The following is a 15,723-nucleotide window of genomic DNA, read 5'->3' on the forward strand; positions in this document are numbered from 1 at the left end:
GATTTGCTTTCCTTGATATGAAATGAAAGATATATTGATTCATGTAAATGCATTTCCCTCTTTGAAGAGTGCATTGACTGGGCTGGGGCAAACAAAGCACTGTCGGTAGGTAGCAGCCTAGCAATGGGTTAGATCCTTAAAATTTAGATGTGAGTTGGCTGCTAGAATTTCATAGTACAAAAAGGGCTGAGATTATAGACCAACCCACCAAAGCTTCCATGCATCCAATACATCTTTACCGTACCTGATTATCTGAGCCCAAATCATGGTTCTCCAAGCAAAGGTAAAATGCACAATGACAATAAAGACAAATTTTTAATTGGTGTATTTAGACAAGACAAATTTTTAGAAGGGTTTAGATATTAACTCCTTCCTTCTGAGTGACCAGACCATATATCTGATGTCCATTTTGAAAATATGGCTGCTGTCATCTTTTGGTTAAGTGAGGAAGGTTGAAAAGATGAAAGGAGGGAGAATGTTTCTTTAGAATTCCAGGGTGTAGAGACAGCCCTTGTCAGTTCTTTAAAAAGTAAAGGAGCTCCTCCTAACTTATCTTCTGTACCCTTCTCCTACTTCCTGGTAAAAACAATAATTGTAACAATAATGATGGCGGTAGCACTAGTAATAATAATAACGATGAGGCAATAGCTAACATGTGCAGAGTTTAATACATATCCAGATGCTGTGTCAATGCTTTAAAACTGAAGCCCAAGGTCACACAGCTGTAATTCAACTTCGGCAGTCAGCTCAGGGGCTCAGACCCTTCAACAGCATCCCCTGTCTTTTTCATTTTCCTCATGCAATTGAATCTCTTAAAACATCTAGACAGAAAAGGGTTAAACACAGCCTGGGGGAAACTGGAAGAGGCCAGGACCTGCGGAGACTAACAGAGAGGCGACTGCACCTGCAGCTGGGGGTGGGATATGAACAGAGGGTGATGACAGGCAAGAAACCCCCAGAATGAGCTATTTCAGAGACTGAGAAAGGCAGGAAGCACCAAGACATCTGTCAGCCAGCAGGAGAGGTCAGCCTCTGGACCAAGACTCAGAGACAGTCCCTGATAGTTCGTGTGTTGAGCCACCTGGAAACCCAGCTGCTAGCACTGGGCCAAGGTCAACCTCAGACCACACAGCATGTGAGGATCACTGCTGTTTCCCCTGGTTATTGGACAGGAGGTCCTTGTGTCACCCCTGAAAATGGACTAATCCGTGCTTCCCAGATTCTGCCCTGCGTTCCTGGTGAGTTTACAGATTCCCATGACCTACCCCAAACCTCTGAATGAGATCTCCTTTTTACAAGCATCCAGGTGATTCTGTGATCAAGGAAGTTTGGGAAACACTGAAGGACATTATTCAGAGTCTGGGAGCCACACCTGCAGGTAGGGGTTAAGGAAGGTTAGCTGTGAGAAGAGGAGAGCTGCGGGAGCAGGGAGCCAGACAGGAAATCGAGAATATTGTCCAAAGATTTTAGGGTCACCAAGTGTCCCAGTTTGCCTGGAACTAAGAAGATTCCTGGCACATGGGACTTTCAGTTTTAAAACTGGGACAGTTCCAGGAAAACCCTGTTTCTATCATGAAGCCACATCCATTCTTGCTGTAAACCTCACGTGACCCCAGAATTCTAAAACTATTTTCCTTTCCCAGTAGAATCCAGCTTCCCTGGGCTTTGGAAGAAAAGCCTTGCTGAACGAAGTGTTGCCTATTAAATTGCGTATGACTGATAGCTCCACTGGCCTCCCAGAGGTGTTTGCATTTTTTTTAAAGAGGGACTATAATTTGTTTTGCCTCCTGCATTTCCTTTGCAGCTGAAATTACTTTACAGAGTGTCTTCAAAAATCAGCAGTAAAACTTATAGCTGCATTTCAGAGAAGTGATACGAGTACCTAATTTGCAGTTCCTTTTACGTTTGCCGGAGAACATAGAAATTTATACTTTGCTCTCAAAACCAGGCTTTCCACTAGTCAAACTTAGGTATGAATTTTTATTGTCCTTTCAAAACAGTTTTCATTTTTATTTCCTTTCCCTAAATTTGGTACTATGACTTTAAGAAAAAATCTTTCCCCACATATCTGAAGTCACTGGGGCCACTAGGACAAATTAGAAAAGCAAGATGGATAATTAAACCAAATATTATATGCAGAGTTAATCTAAATTCCAGAGCAGAGTGGGGCTTTACAAAAAAATGATTATAATAAAATATAAACAGAAGTGACAGAGTGACCCAAGTCTCTGAGTTGACATTTACTGAGGCTGTTGCCTCACAGAAGGCTGATGAAGAAAGCATGTCAGCCTTGGCCAGTGCGGCTCAATGAGGGCACCGGCCCTCAAACCTGAGTCCTGGGTTTGATCGCCAGTCAAGGGCATGTATCAGGTTGCATGTTCATCCCTGGCAACCAATCAGTACGTCTCTCTTACATCGATGTTCTCTCTCTCCCCCTCCCTCCTTCCCATTCTCTCTAAAAATCAATGGAAAAAATATGCTCTAGTGAGGATTAACAACAACAAAAACAAAACAAAGAAAGAAAGCATCTCAGACATGACTTTTCCACAAAGCCATCCAGTCCACAGTTAGAAGGAAAAATAAGCTGACTGGAAATGGACTTTGACCTTGACTTAGGAGCCCTGAGGCCAGTTAGAAAAGAGAGAAGCAGAGTTTTTCTGTAGCCTTCCATCACTATTGCTAAAGTTTAATGCAGGGCGGAAAGAGGGTGGTAGCCCCAGAGAGGAGGCAGTTACAGCACAGGGGTTTCTGTGCAGACTCTACCTTCATGCTGCTTCAGACCCCGGCTCTGCCCCATGTTAGCTGTGTGACCTTGGACAAGTCACTCTGCCTTCCTTTGCCCGAGGTGAAATACTAATAGCATCTACCTTACTAGGTTGTTGTGAGGAGAATTCATAAACTAATAAAGCACTTAAAACAGGGCCTGCCACTTAATCAATGCTATATAAATGTCTGCTTATACAGGGTGGGGCAAAAGTAGGTTTACAGCAGTTCATATAGAAAATAATTAATAAGTAATAATACAGGAATAAACTGTGTTTCGCATACTCACAATTGTAAACCTACTTTTGCCCCATCCTATATTAAGAATAATGGTAACGACTAGTAAATAAGCCATAAGATCTAATGTACAGGATAATGAATATAGGAAATGATAATGTACTATAATTATGGAATGTGATAAATATGGTTACAACAGTAATCATATTATAATATTTAAATGTATCAAAGTAACACAGTGTACACCTTAAACTTACACAATGTTACATGCCAAATTTATTGAATAAAAAGGAAGGGCCCAGCCAGTGTGGCTCAGTGGATTGAGATTCGTCCCATGCATTAAGAGGTCACTAGTTCAATTCCTGGTCAGAGCACATGCCTGGGTTGCAGGCTCAATGCCAGTAGGGGGTGTGCAGGAGGCAGCTGATTGATGTTTCTCTCTCTCTCCCCCTCTCCCTCCCCCTCTCTCTAAAATATCAATAAAAACATGTTTTAAAAAGAAAAAGAAGGATAATGGTAGAAATCGCAACGTCTGTATCTTGAGCATAGTGGTTAATTTTAAAAATTGCTCTGCAGCAGACACTGTACAACAGGCCAAATGCAGTCTGCCAAGTAGTTCTGCTGGGTACCAAAGGAGTGGTTGTCTGAACTAATTGCCAAAATTTTAAAAATTGAAAACTATCACATGAAAAATCTAGATTTCCAGCTGTTTTTGAAGAATTGAAAAACATCTGGCCACACTGGGCTCGCATTCTAATGGCCACTATCAGCTGGAGCTGAGTGGAACCAGCCACTAAATGGAATATCTGCTCCCTGGTTTGTGACAGATCCCACTGAAATGCTTCACTGCAGGCAATTGAATTTGCAATACTTTTTTTAAGGCAGGGATTAGCCAACCATGGTCCATGGATCAAATCCAATCCACCACCCAATTTTGTAAATAAAGTTTTATTGGAATATAGCCACACTCACTCATTTACATATTGCCTATGGCTGCTTTCACATCATAAAGGCAGAGTTGGGTGGTTGCAACAGAGACTGCGTGGCCCACAATACCTAAAATATTTACCCTTGGACTCTTTATGGGAAAAGTTTACCACTTTCTGTTTCTAAGGTATCATCTTTCAGTGGAGAGTTTGCTTAAAGATAGCTTATTTTTAACAGCATAGAATTTATTCAAAACTTTAAAATGTATTATTATTGTTTAGAGGGAGAGTGAATTAATCAGAGAGCCGTTATTTCAAGTCATAGAAAAACCGAAACCCTTAGAAGCTTTATCCAAGTGCTTCTAGTTCCCTATCTCTCCCTGGTGGCAACGTGCCTAAATTACAAGAACAATTCTTAAACTGCAGACGGACACTATCACATTTTGTTATTGATTCTATAAGCCTTTTCCTGGAGCACCAAGTGAAATAGCCATTTCCTCTTGCTTCCCCTGAAATAACTTGAATCTTCTTGCTATGAAAATAAAACTGGGCAGAAGCATAAAAATCAGTTTGTCTCTATATCATAATCATTAGGAAAAAATATATAAAAATCATAATAGTGATGGGTCAGCATTTGTGCCCTCATAAAGCTTATTTTTTTAAATACTCATTATTTTACTAAATCACTCTGGAATATACAGTCCTCACTTCACATCAGCCATAGGCTCTTGGAAACGGCATCTATCTTAAGCGAAACAATGCATAAGGAAGACTATTCCCCCCTAGGCTAACTGATAGAAATAAGAGCTAGTGTCCTAGGGCATATTTCTGGTCATGAGAACATCACCAAACTTCTAAATAAATACCCCAAACCCTTCTCATATTAAAGGTTGAAATAAATGTGAGCTACACATCCATTTAAGAAAGAGGAATGAAAACAAGTGAGATAATGATTTCCCAGCCCAGCCATTCCAGCTCAGGGTCATGGGCGGTCAGAGCCCACCCCAGCAGCTCAGGGTACAAGGTGGGACCCAAGCCTGGGCGGGGCACCCTTCCATGGCAGGGCCCCTCACACCCCCACTCGCTCACGCTGGGACAATGCAGGCACCCCATTCACCTCGTGTGCTTCCCTTTGGGCTGTAGGAGGAGACCCGAGTACCTGAAAAATCTCCTGCAGACACAGAGAGAATGTTTAAACTCCACACAGTGGCCCTGACCGGGAATCGATTTTTTTTCTCAACATTTTCACAAAACAACATAGAAGGAAGGAATGTTATTGGAGGACCTGCTGTACATAATAGCATGTTTTATGTATTAGTTATATGTAGATGTTATGAATCCTGCTGTCAATCCCCCGGTATGCAGTTGCATAAGCGCTCAGCCCACCCCGCCTTTAAGCTTGGAGCACCCACATTCTTCATTCTTGGGGGCCGAGGCGACAAGCTTGTCCCGCGCACGCAGACCCCACATGTCACCCGGAAACTTGGGCAAGCTAGGTCTCTTTACTCAAGGCATTCTTCAAAGGGGGCTGACAGCTGAAGGCTGCCACCAATGGCACACCCAGCAGCTGGGGTAGAAGTCCTTCATTTCTGAGGGGGGATCAGGAGGCACATTATGGCATCTGCCGATAAGTGACAGCCCTGCCCCGTAAATAGCTGCGCAGAGAATAGATAGATGAATGGACTCCTGTGCCCTATGGTACTGACATGCCTGTTTATGCTTAGTCATTCTAAAAACCGTATCTCCTCTGGCCTGTGGACATTTGGGGAAGGAGAGAATGTTCCTTCCCTTTCTTCCATGCTCGTCAGAGCGTCCATTTGGGGGTGACCCAAGCAGGTAGTCCCGATAGTGCCGCTCTGTGGCCCCAGCTTACAGGACTTGTGGGAACTCTGCTTGTGGTAGTCCAGCCATCAGGGGCAAAGAACCCTGTTATCTTTAGAGGGATGTTCAGTAAATGGGATTGTCCCAGCACCCTTGACACTGGATCACAGCTGAATCTCAGGCAGAGCCCAAATATTCAACTTTCCTATTATTAGCTTTGTTTTATTTGTGTACTTTCTTGTTAAGAAATAAAATAACAAGCCTCACTAATGCTCTCTAAAATTGCTTCCAACTCCAACGTTCTGTGATTCTACCATCCAAAAATTAGGAGCTAACACTGTTGGGTGTTGGTCATGTGCCAGCTACAGTGCCCAGCATTTCCCATACATTTTCGTTCATGTAATCTCCACAGTTTCCTCATCAGGAAAATTGAGATAACAGTAGGTCCTCCCTCATAAGTGAGAATTAAATGAAGTAACAGGTAAAACACTTAGGACATAGCCGGGCATGTACGAAGTGTCAGGTAAAGTTTAGCTATTACTATTTTTACTTCCTAGCTACTCAGAACCCACGGAGTGGCCTCATTAAGGCCCACGTTTCCTTGAGAGGTCTAAGCTCCACAAGCTTCCTGACTTTATCCCATCTTAATGTGTCTCCTCCTTCCCCAGGGCTCTGGGTGATCAAAGTAACCTGAGTCCTAGCACCTACCACTATCAGTCTGTATATTTACACAAGTCGTTTTTGAAGGTATTTCCCACAAATGGTTCAACACTCTGAATTCAGTTGTTGGTTCAGAGCCAGTTGTGCTGTGTATCCCTCCCAAAGCCCTTTTACAAGCCAGCTCTTTACTGTCTTTCGTTATAACCTGTATTTGTCCACTTTGACCTAAATTGCCACGTGATGCTGTAATTAAAACTTCACGTCTGCAGCCTTCTGCAATATGCACAAGCCAAGCCTATTTCTGTATAATTAAACCAACCACAGGCATGTTAGAAACACGTGTTATCAATTAGAATTGTAAAAATGATGAGCCATGTCTCTAGCATTTGTCCCATTTTGAAATGAGGGAAGACATTTTATAAACTCATGGGCAATTTTCAAGTGGCCCAAATAAGCCTCCAGAAACCCTTCTCAGTCTCCCATCTGCTCTTTGCTTTAGGATAATCATCTATAGCTTTGGTTCTCAATGTTGGCTGCATATTGAAATCACCTGAAGAACTTTTAAACTACATGGACAGGCAATAGTGCAGGCAAGTCCTGGGGAGGGGAGGGGAGGGGAGGGGAGGGGAGGGGAGGGGAGGGGAGGGGAGGGGAGGGGAGGGGAGGGGAGGGGAGGGGAGGGGAGGGGAGGGGAGGGGAGGGGAGGGGAGGGGAGGGGAGGGAGTCAATAGGGGAACAAAAGGGGGACATCTATAATACTTTCAACAATAAAGATAAATTTTTAAAAAATAAAAATGAAGTAAATACTTGCAAAATACATATATAGTAATGCCCAGGTCACACCTCCACAGTTTCTGACTAAGTGAGTCTAGGTGCAGCCTGGGAGTCACACCTTTTTTACAGCTCTGGTGATTCTAATTGCAACAAAATTTGAGAACCCCTGGTCTATACCATCGTCAAATGAACATGGTTGCTTAATTGATCATAGTTTCATTCTCTTAAGTATATAGTGCAGCTGGACCCCTAAAGATTTATATAGTAACTCAAAATTTTACAGAACCGTAGGCTCTACTGAGTCATGTACAGGGAGCTATGCATTTCCAGAACATCCTGTGCTCTGGTAATATTTTGGAGTGTCGCATAATTATACAACTCAGTAATGGATAAATAAATGTTCCACTAACATTCATAGGGGTTATAGGAAAGGAAGAGGGGCAGAACCACAGAAATAAATTAAATTTAAAAGTTCTTTACTGTGGGGCTTCTCAGAAACATTAATAGACTAATGTGCATATAAACCTTCAAGAGCCTTTCCCAAGCTCATTTGATTGCAGAACTGTCCCATCACCCCCCTCCTCATCCCAGTGCCTCAGACATTCTGCTGAGTGCTTTGAGAGGCACTGGTTCAAAGGGTTTGTGTTCTGGCAAGAGGAAAGGGTGGGGGTGCTGAAAGAAGCACAGGACACAGAGCTGGTGCCCACAAGGACCTGACTCTGCTTCAGAAACAGGACCCCGACTTCTGGGTAGCTGACCTCAGAAGTTGATGGGTCCTTTGTTACTGTGGCCTATTGAGGCTAAAAGCAAGGCACTGGGTTGCTCAGCATTGCCAGTAACTGGGTGAGCAATGTCTTAGTCTCCCAAGCCCTGTGGATTATAAGGAGTTTCCCACGTGTGTGAATAAGTTAGTGGCAAGGACATTTAGTGTCCCCTGAAGAGAGAGTGAGGGCTAGTGCCACTGTTTGGTCCCTTCCTTGGCCAGGAGAGAAAGGAAAGCAGAAAGAGATCAAGAATACAGACCTAACGATTCTGCTCTTCTGGCTCCTACCAAATTCTGGCAGCATGAGCCTGGGCCAACTTTCTTGTCTACAAAATGGGACTATTTAATACCTAAGCATTCTTGTGGGGATTAAATACGGTCACGTAAGTGAAGGAGCTGTATGAACCAGAATGACCTATGCAAATGTTGGAAATTACTTTTATTATCATGTTCATTGTCATCAATGGGATTCTCTCACTAAATCTATCTGAATAATGACCCAGGGGAAATTTTGAGAATCATAACCATGCAAGTTTTCTTTCATCTAGTTTTTCATAAATGTTGCAAAGCAGGAGAGAGAGAGAGAGAGAGAGAGAGAGAGAGGGAGATTGACTCAACAAATGGGCTCCTAAAGTCCTTGGAAGTGTTCTGTTTCACCTGTTCTCCTCGGAGACCTTGAAAGTAAGCTGAATGTTCACATTATTCCCCCGTTTAATAGTCCGTTGTCTCCTCCCGTTATTTCAAATGCATCTTCTTGACAGATGGTTCCTTTGGGAGAGCACCTTAGTGATTAACTGGTAGAAGACACCCCTCATCTTTCTGCAGGCCCGGCTTGTTCAGTGAGGCTAAACTGAAACAGCACACACGAGTTGACAGACTATGCACAGCAGTTTTCTTCCTTTCAACTTTCTCTCCTGACACCTTTCTGCTTTTGCAGGCGTGTCCGTGCCAGTGGCTGGGAGGCAGTTCCTACCCACCTTCACCAGACCCCTGTGGTCCTGTGGCTGCTCTGAGGCTCCAGCCCAGCTACGCTTTAAGTCATGGCTCCTTTCCTTAATAACCCTCTGGATCGCCTGTTTCTCACCCCATTCCACGTGCCGCTTTGCTAGTATACACACTTTACTTAGTCACTAATTGGCATTGTAAAGCCCGTTTTCCTTTTATTGTGCATTTTTGTATTGGATGTGTTTGTTTTGTTTCCCACTCAGTGACTTTCCTCCCCTTCCCCTCCACCCATCCTGTGTGGAAATCCTCCCGTTCTTTCTCTGATGCCACTTTTAGGCCACTTGATGCCTGACCCTGGACATCCTTCTGTCTTTGACTGGCCACCGCCACAGGGACAGTTCCTGGGAGTTTTTCATCCTGCTTAGACCACCCCGCATGGTGTTTGGTCTAACAGGCCCCAGCTTGCTTGGGGGGATAGGACTACTCGTACACTTTGAATGGCTTTACCTAATACACAGAGAATGACATCTTTCTGCTTGATAAATACAACCATGCTGAGGGCCTGTGACTTCCAAGATCATAACAGTAGCCAGAAGAACAATAAACTTCCATGTGAGTACATGTACTTGTGTTTCATAGGTGCTGTTATATTAAACCTCCCATCACGCCGTCCCTCCAGAGCCTCACTAAGCGAGAAGTGGGTGGTTGAGCAACCCTCTTGTCAAAGTCAACAAGAAGCAGGTGAGGGTTAAGTTTCATTTTTCGGTGAAATGCCAGGAGCCACTGGGGGCCATGGAGTAAAAAGAAATTAGTTGTTTCAGGACTTAAGGTCAAGTGTTCAACCCATAAACTCTATTAAAAGTAAGGGAATCTATTATAAAATGTAAACAGCAATATTATAGCTTAGAATAGTCTATAAATTAGGCATAAATGTGCACACAGAGCCAAGCACACTCTGCCCAAGGATCCCCTCTCTCCCCACCCTCCACCCCCAATACCTCCATTGACAGACTATCTCCTTCCCTTCATTAAAGTCTGTACTCAACTATCATCTCATCAGGGAGATGGCATCGGAACCCCACTTTTAAAAAAACACCCAGATTTGTCACTTCTAATCCTCTTATCTTACTTTGTATTTCCATTTAACACCTATTACTATTACTATATGCCTTGGCCAGCGCCCTCTTATTAGAACTTGAGCCCACAAGAGCAGGGATTTTTATCCGTTTCATTCACATAGCACAGTGCCTGGCGTACAGCGGGCATTCACATATCCGTAAGATAAGTGAATCAAGTGAATCAATGAATGACTGCCTGAAACCAAGAATTGCTAAGAGCCAAGTGATTTTTCTCTCTTTTTCTCTAGTCCTTTTAGTAAATATTTAATACTATGTAAAAAGTAGTAAAGAGTATAGTTTAAAAACAATAATAAAAATAATTTTTTTAATGATAGACCAGGGCAAGTTTAAAATAAGGAAAATACTTTACAATGGCTCTGTGCTATTTCTTTAGTTATACTATTGTCTAAAATGCAGCATGATCTGGGGGAAAGAGCTCCGGTTTGGGGAGAGAAAGACTTGGACCTCAGTTCCAGCTCTGTCTCTTCCCCACTCGGGCAGCTTTGATTCAGTCCCTTACTCGTTGAAGCTCCATGTCCTCATCTGCAAGTGGAAAGAGCTGTTGTCACCTTTGCAGGGTTATGGTGAAGATCAGCAATAAAATCTACAGTGTGCCTGGCCCAGATCAGTCCTCATTAAGTTAGAGTTACTATTATTATCTTGATCAAATTCTGTGAGTGATGTGTTTCCTTATTTCATTCAAGTAGGTGGTAGCATTTAATTTGTAAAATCAGCTTCCAGAATGACATTTCTAGCTTTGGACAGTAACTGAATCTGCTCATTACCGTGGGAGAGTAAGCTCATTCACTTTGCAATTCCAACAATAAGGTAGATGGCTGGTAAATCAGAAACTGTTCAATCTTGTTGATACATAATTTGAAAATTAAAATGCACAATAGTGAAAGAAGAAAAAAGAAAGAGAGAAAGAAAGAAAGAAAGAAAGAAAGAAAGAAAGAAAGAAAGAAAGAAAGAAAGAAAGAAAGAAAGAAGAGAGAGAGAGAGAGAGGAAGGAAGGAAGGAAGGAAGGAAGGAAGGAAGGAAGGAAGGAAGGAAGGAAGGAAGGAAGGAAGGGAGGGAGGGAGGGAGGGAGGGAGGGAGGGAGGGAGGGAGGAAAGAGAGAGAGAGAGAGAGAGAGAGAGAGAGAGAGAGAGAGAGAGAGAGGAAAGAAAGAAAGAAAGAAAGAAAGAAAGAAAGAAAGAAAGAAAGAAAGAAAGAAAGAAAGAAAGAAAGAAAGAAAGAAAGAAAGAAAGAAAGAAAGAAAGAAAGAAAGAAAGAAAGAAAGAAAGAAAGAAAGAAAGAAAGAAAGAAAGAAAGAAAGAAAGAAAGAAAGAAAGAAAGAAAGAGTGTCCCAGCAGCCTAGCCCAGTCAACAAAATGGAACTTTATCCCAAGGACAATTAGAAGTCAGGGAAGAGTTTTATACAGCTGAGTTACGGGATCAGATTTACCTTTGAAAAAGGTCAGAGCTGCAGGGTGAGTAGTAAATTGAATGGAGAAAGACTGGAAGCAAGAAAATCACTCAAGGCACATTTGTTTACTCATACATTTTGCAAAGACCAGAAAGTCTGAAAATGTACGACAATGGTAAGAGCAGAGAGTCAGAGAATATAAATCAGCATGCTCTTGTCAACATAAGAAACATTCAAACTTATAAAGAATTTTTGTAAGTTTATTTGAGCCAAACTGTCAACAATTTCCAGGAAGCAAAATCTTAATGGATTGAGGTAATGCTCCAGAGAATGGCAATTTTTCACCTTATTTTATACATTACAATCAAAAGAGGACACATAGATGGGTTACATGAAATCCACTGGTGATAGATTAGGGAGGCAGGAGAAAGCAAAGCAGGGGGTGAAACCTCTGGGATTGGATAAAAAGTAAAATGATAGACACACTTCGTTTACATAGGTGGGTACGGGATAGTTAGCAATCAACAATTAACTCAATAACAATGAGGGGTCTGTAGTCTCGGCAGAACAGTGCCTATGCTTTGAGGGGCCTGGAAAAAGAAAAATTACTTTGGCATTTTAAAGATATGTTATTGTAGACTCAAGAAGACAATAGACAGGCTCAGTTAAGGTAATGATTGACCTTTCTCAGGGAAGATGCTGGCCTAGGACATGACTACCCACCCACTATAAAATGCTTTTAGTTAAAAAGTTTTAATTTCACACCATCCGTTTTGGTTATTTTAGGTCTCTGATTTTGTAAGGCTGCCACACAGGCCTCCCCTGAGCTTGTCAGGTTTAGTATGTGGCCCCTTTTCATTCATACTCTCTTTAGTGCACCATTTGTCAATATTTATCAAAATAAAAACTTCATGATACCTTTGAAACTAACAGTTCCACTGCTAGGAATATACCTAACAGATCAACATGCACACCTGATAAGAAATGCACGCATGAACTATTCACTGCAGTGCCCGTAACATAAAGCTTCAAAAGAGATAGATCTTTTTGTGTAGGTATGAAAGGAGCTCTTAGATATGACTCTAAGTGAATAAAGTAAGATCCCAAAGATTGGGTATGATATTCTCCTGTGTGTATAAAAACAACACATATGCATTCATTGATGCATGTATATCTTTGTTGATGCATAGAAACATATTTGGAAGGATATTGGTTGCCTCTGAAAAGAAAGCCTAAAGACCTGAGAGAGGAGAAAGCTTACTTTTTATTGAATATACTTTTTATTTAATTTTATTTTAAGAATACTTTAATGAGATCTACCCTTTTAACAAATTTTGTAAGTGTGTACTACAATATTGTTGACTATAGCACAATGTTGTACAGCAGATCTCTCAAACTACTCATCTTGTTTAACTGAAACTTTATACCCACTGATTAGCACTTAATTAACACAATACCTGTGACAGAAAGATCATATCCTATGAAAGCATATGGGAATACGTGTATGGATAGTATTATGTTTTAATTAAACAATATTGGTATTTTGTGTATGTGTATTTAAAATGAATTGTTCTATACCTGGCAAAAGATGACATAATCTATCTTCCTTTAGCTGAGGCCTAGTCAATTCTTTCTACCCCCAGAGGTCCAGTAAGAGGGTGTTTCCAAGGCGGTCTGCATTGATTTCTGTAGTGAGAAGACAGCCAAAATGGTCTATGGCCCATAGAAGGCCCTTTTGTAGGCCTAATCATAAGTAGTGCCTGGCACACTTTGAAAACTTAGACTAAAAAGGAATCTAATTATAAACCTTGTACTGTTCATCATTCCAAAAAACATCTTGGGTCAAGCCTCCACTCCTGCTACATTGTGTCCTACCCCCTCAGACCTTCAGCTGCTGAAGCCCTCCGCCCTGCATGGGCTGTGAGAGGGCTGGAAATCAGGCCTTGGGAAGGCAGCCTGGAGGGGGCTTCTTGAGAGCCCAAGGCCATCCCTGTGCAGTGTAGCAGAGCCTTTCACCAGCCTCAAAGACAGGGGCATTACCCACAAGGGTTCCCAAAAGCTTTCTCAGCAGGTGAGCTCAGACTCATGCTGGAGAAGTAATTTTCCTGAAGGTTAGGCAGGGGTTGGAATCCGCCCATCCACTTACATCCCTGCTCCCGCTCCTTCGGCCTATTTATAAAGAGCTCTTCATTTATAACTTGATGTTTACTTCAGAATACTCCAGGGAACTTCTGTTCCATCTTCCTGCCTCCAATACCCTGAATAATTGATTTTAAAAGTAGCTCTCGGCATATTTGCTCCATGAGCAGAGGTGGGGGAAAAGAGTGTGTCATTTGGAAAGGCAGTTTAAAGGGGCAGGAAGACAGATAACAATCTTCTTTATGTTCTGAAAACCTCAAGCACATGTATATGTACATGTAGTAGCTAGTAATGAGCTAGCACATTCGACTTGGCATCAAATGAGAGCCAGCTCTGCGTCAGGGCAGGCAAGAGGTGAGACTGCAAAGAGCCGCTTGGGCCCCTCAGCCCAGGTTCCTCTCCCACCATCCCTTCCATTTAAAGTGTTTCTTAATTTTGAGAAAACAAAAAATGCCTTACAAATCCCAGTTTGAGAAAAATCAATTTAAAACATAATGTTCTCTTACACACACACACACACACACACACACACAATAACTGTGAGGTGATGGGTATGTTAATTAGCTTGATTGTGGTGAACATTTCACAGTGCATATGGACATCAAAACATCATGTTCTATACCTTAAACATATACAACTTTTCTTTGTCAATTATATCTCAATAAAATTGGAAAAAAGCAAAAGTAAAAATATGTATTTTATAAGAATTACATTCCATTGTAGAAGCATGGCAAAACAAAAGTTGATTTTATAACTAGAAAATTAATAAAAATTTTATTGCATTGTGTTTCAATAAATGAAAATGCGGGATAAAAAATTCTCAGAGAAACCTTGGACTTTGAGAAACATCAGTGTAAGCTGTTCTTCCAAAGGGAGGGGAGAGGGTTGGGGGACTGAGAGAAAAAGGCGAAGGAATTAAGAACTACAGATGGGTAGTTACAAAATAGCCATGGGGCTAGAGTACAGCATAGGGAATATAGCCAATAATATTGTAATAACTACGTATGGTGCCAGGTGGGTACTGGAAATATCAGGGGGATCATTTTGTAAAGTTTATGATTATCTAACTACTATGCTGTACACCTGAAACTAATACAAGATAATATTGAATGTAAATTGTAATTGAAGAATAAAATTTTAAAAAATAAAAAACCTCTGGTAATTGTTATATACGACCTGGGAACTAACTGTACCATTCATCTGTCAGCCCACCGCTCATGCTTTAATGCGTTTGTTCTCAGGAAGCTGCTTTATTATTACTTAATTACCCCAAAGAGGGCCAGGCTACGGGGAAGTGGAACCTAGACTGACAAGCTTTGATGGCTAGAGGAGGAAAGGGGAGAATTGCCACTTGGAATTCTGCCAGAGTGGGGCAAGATGACGGAGGAACCCTGGGCTGTAGCGAGGGCATTTTGAATGATGGGCAGAGAGGACCATTAGTTTGCAGGGCTGCTGTAACAAGGCGCCAAAAACTGGGTGATGTAAAACAACAGGAATTTATTGTTTCACTGTTCTGGAGACCAAGTGTCCAAAAGCAAGGTGTCAGCAGGGTCATGTTCTCTTTGATTTCTACTGTTTGCTGGCAATTCTTGGCATTCCTTGGCTTGTAACTGCGTCATTCCAGTCACATGGCTGCATTGTCCCCGTGCAATTTCACAGTGTCTTCCCTCTGTGTGTGTCTGTCTCTGTGTCCAAATTTCCCCTTTCCTCAGGACGCCAGCCCAGCCGTCCTGGATTGCAGCCCAACATAATGACCTCATTTTAACTTGATCACCTCCTGTCTCTAAATAAGGTCAGGTTCTGAGGTACTGGGGGTGAGGACCTCAACATATCTTTTTTGGAGGACACAATTCAATTTGTAACAAGAGAGGGTTGGGAGAAGCCTGGGTGGGTGAGGAGAACTGGTGGCAGAACTGAAGAGGGAAGGGAAGCTAGTCAAATCTGACTTGAATCCACTTTACAGTGGCGCCCAGAGTTGCCTGGGTTCATTCTATTAGGATAGAAATGAAAACATTACTTTCTAGATGGCATAAAACATCACACAGCCCCATCATTTGCCTGGAGACTATCTTGCAGGTGGGGCTCCAGCACATGGGGCAGACAATTTAAAGCACAAAGCAAGATAGATTTTTAAAAAAATTTTTTTTTTGGTCATTCAGACAACTCAAT

The sequence above is a fragment of the Miniopterus schreibersii genome (genome assembly GCF_964146895.1).
Source record: "Miniopterus schreibersii genome assembly, chromosome: 8".
NCBI lineage: Eukaryota > Metazoa > Chordata > Mammalia > Chiroptera > Miniopteridae > Miniopterus > Miniopterus schreibersii.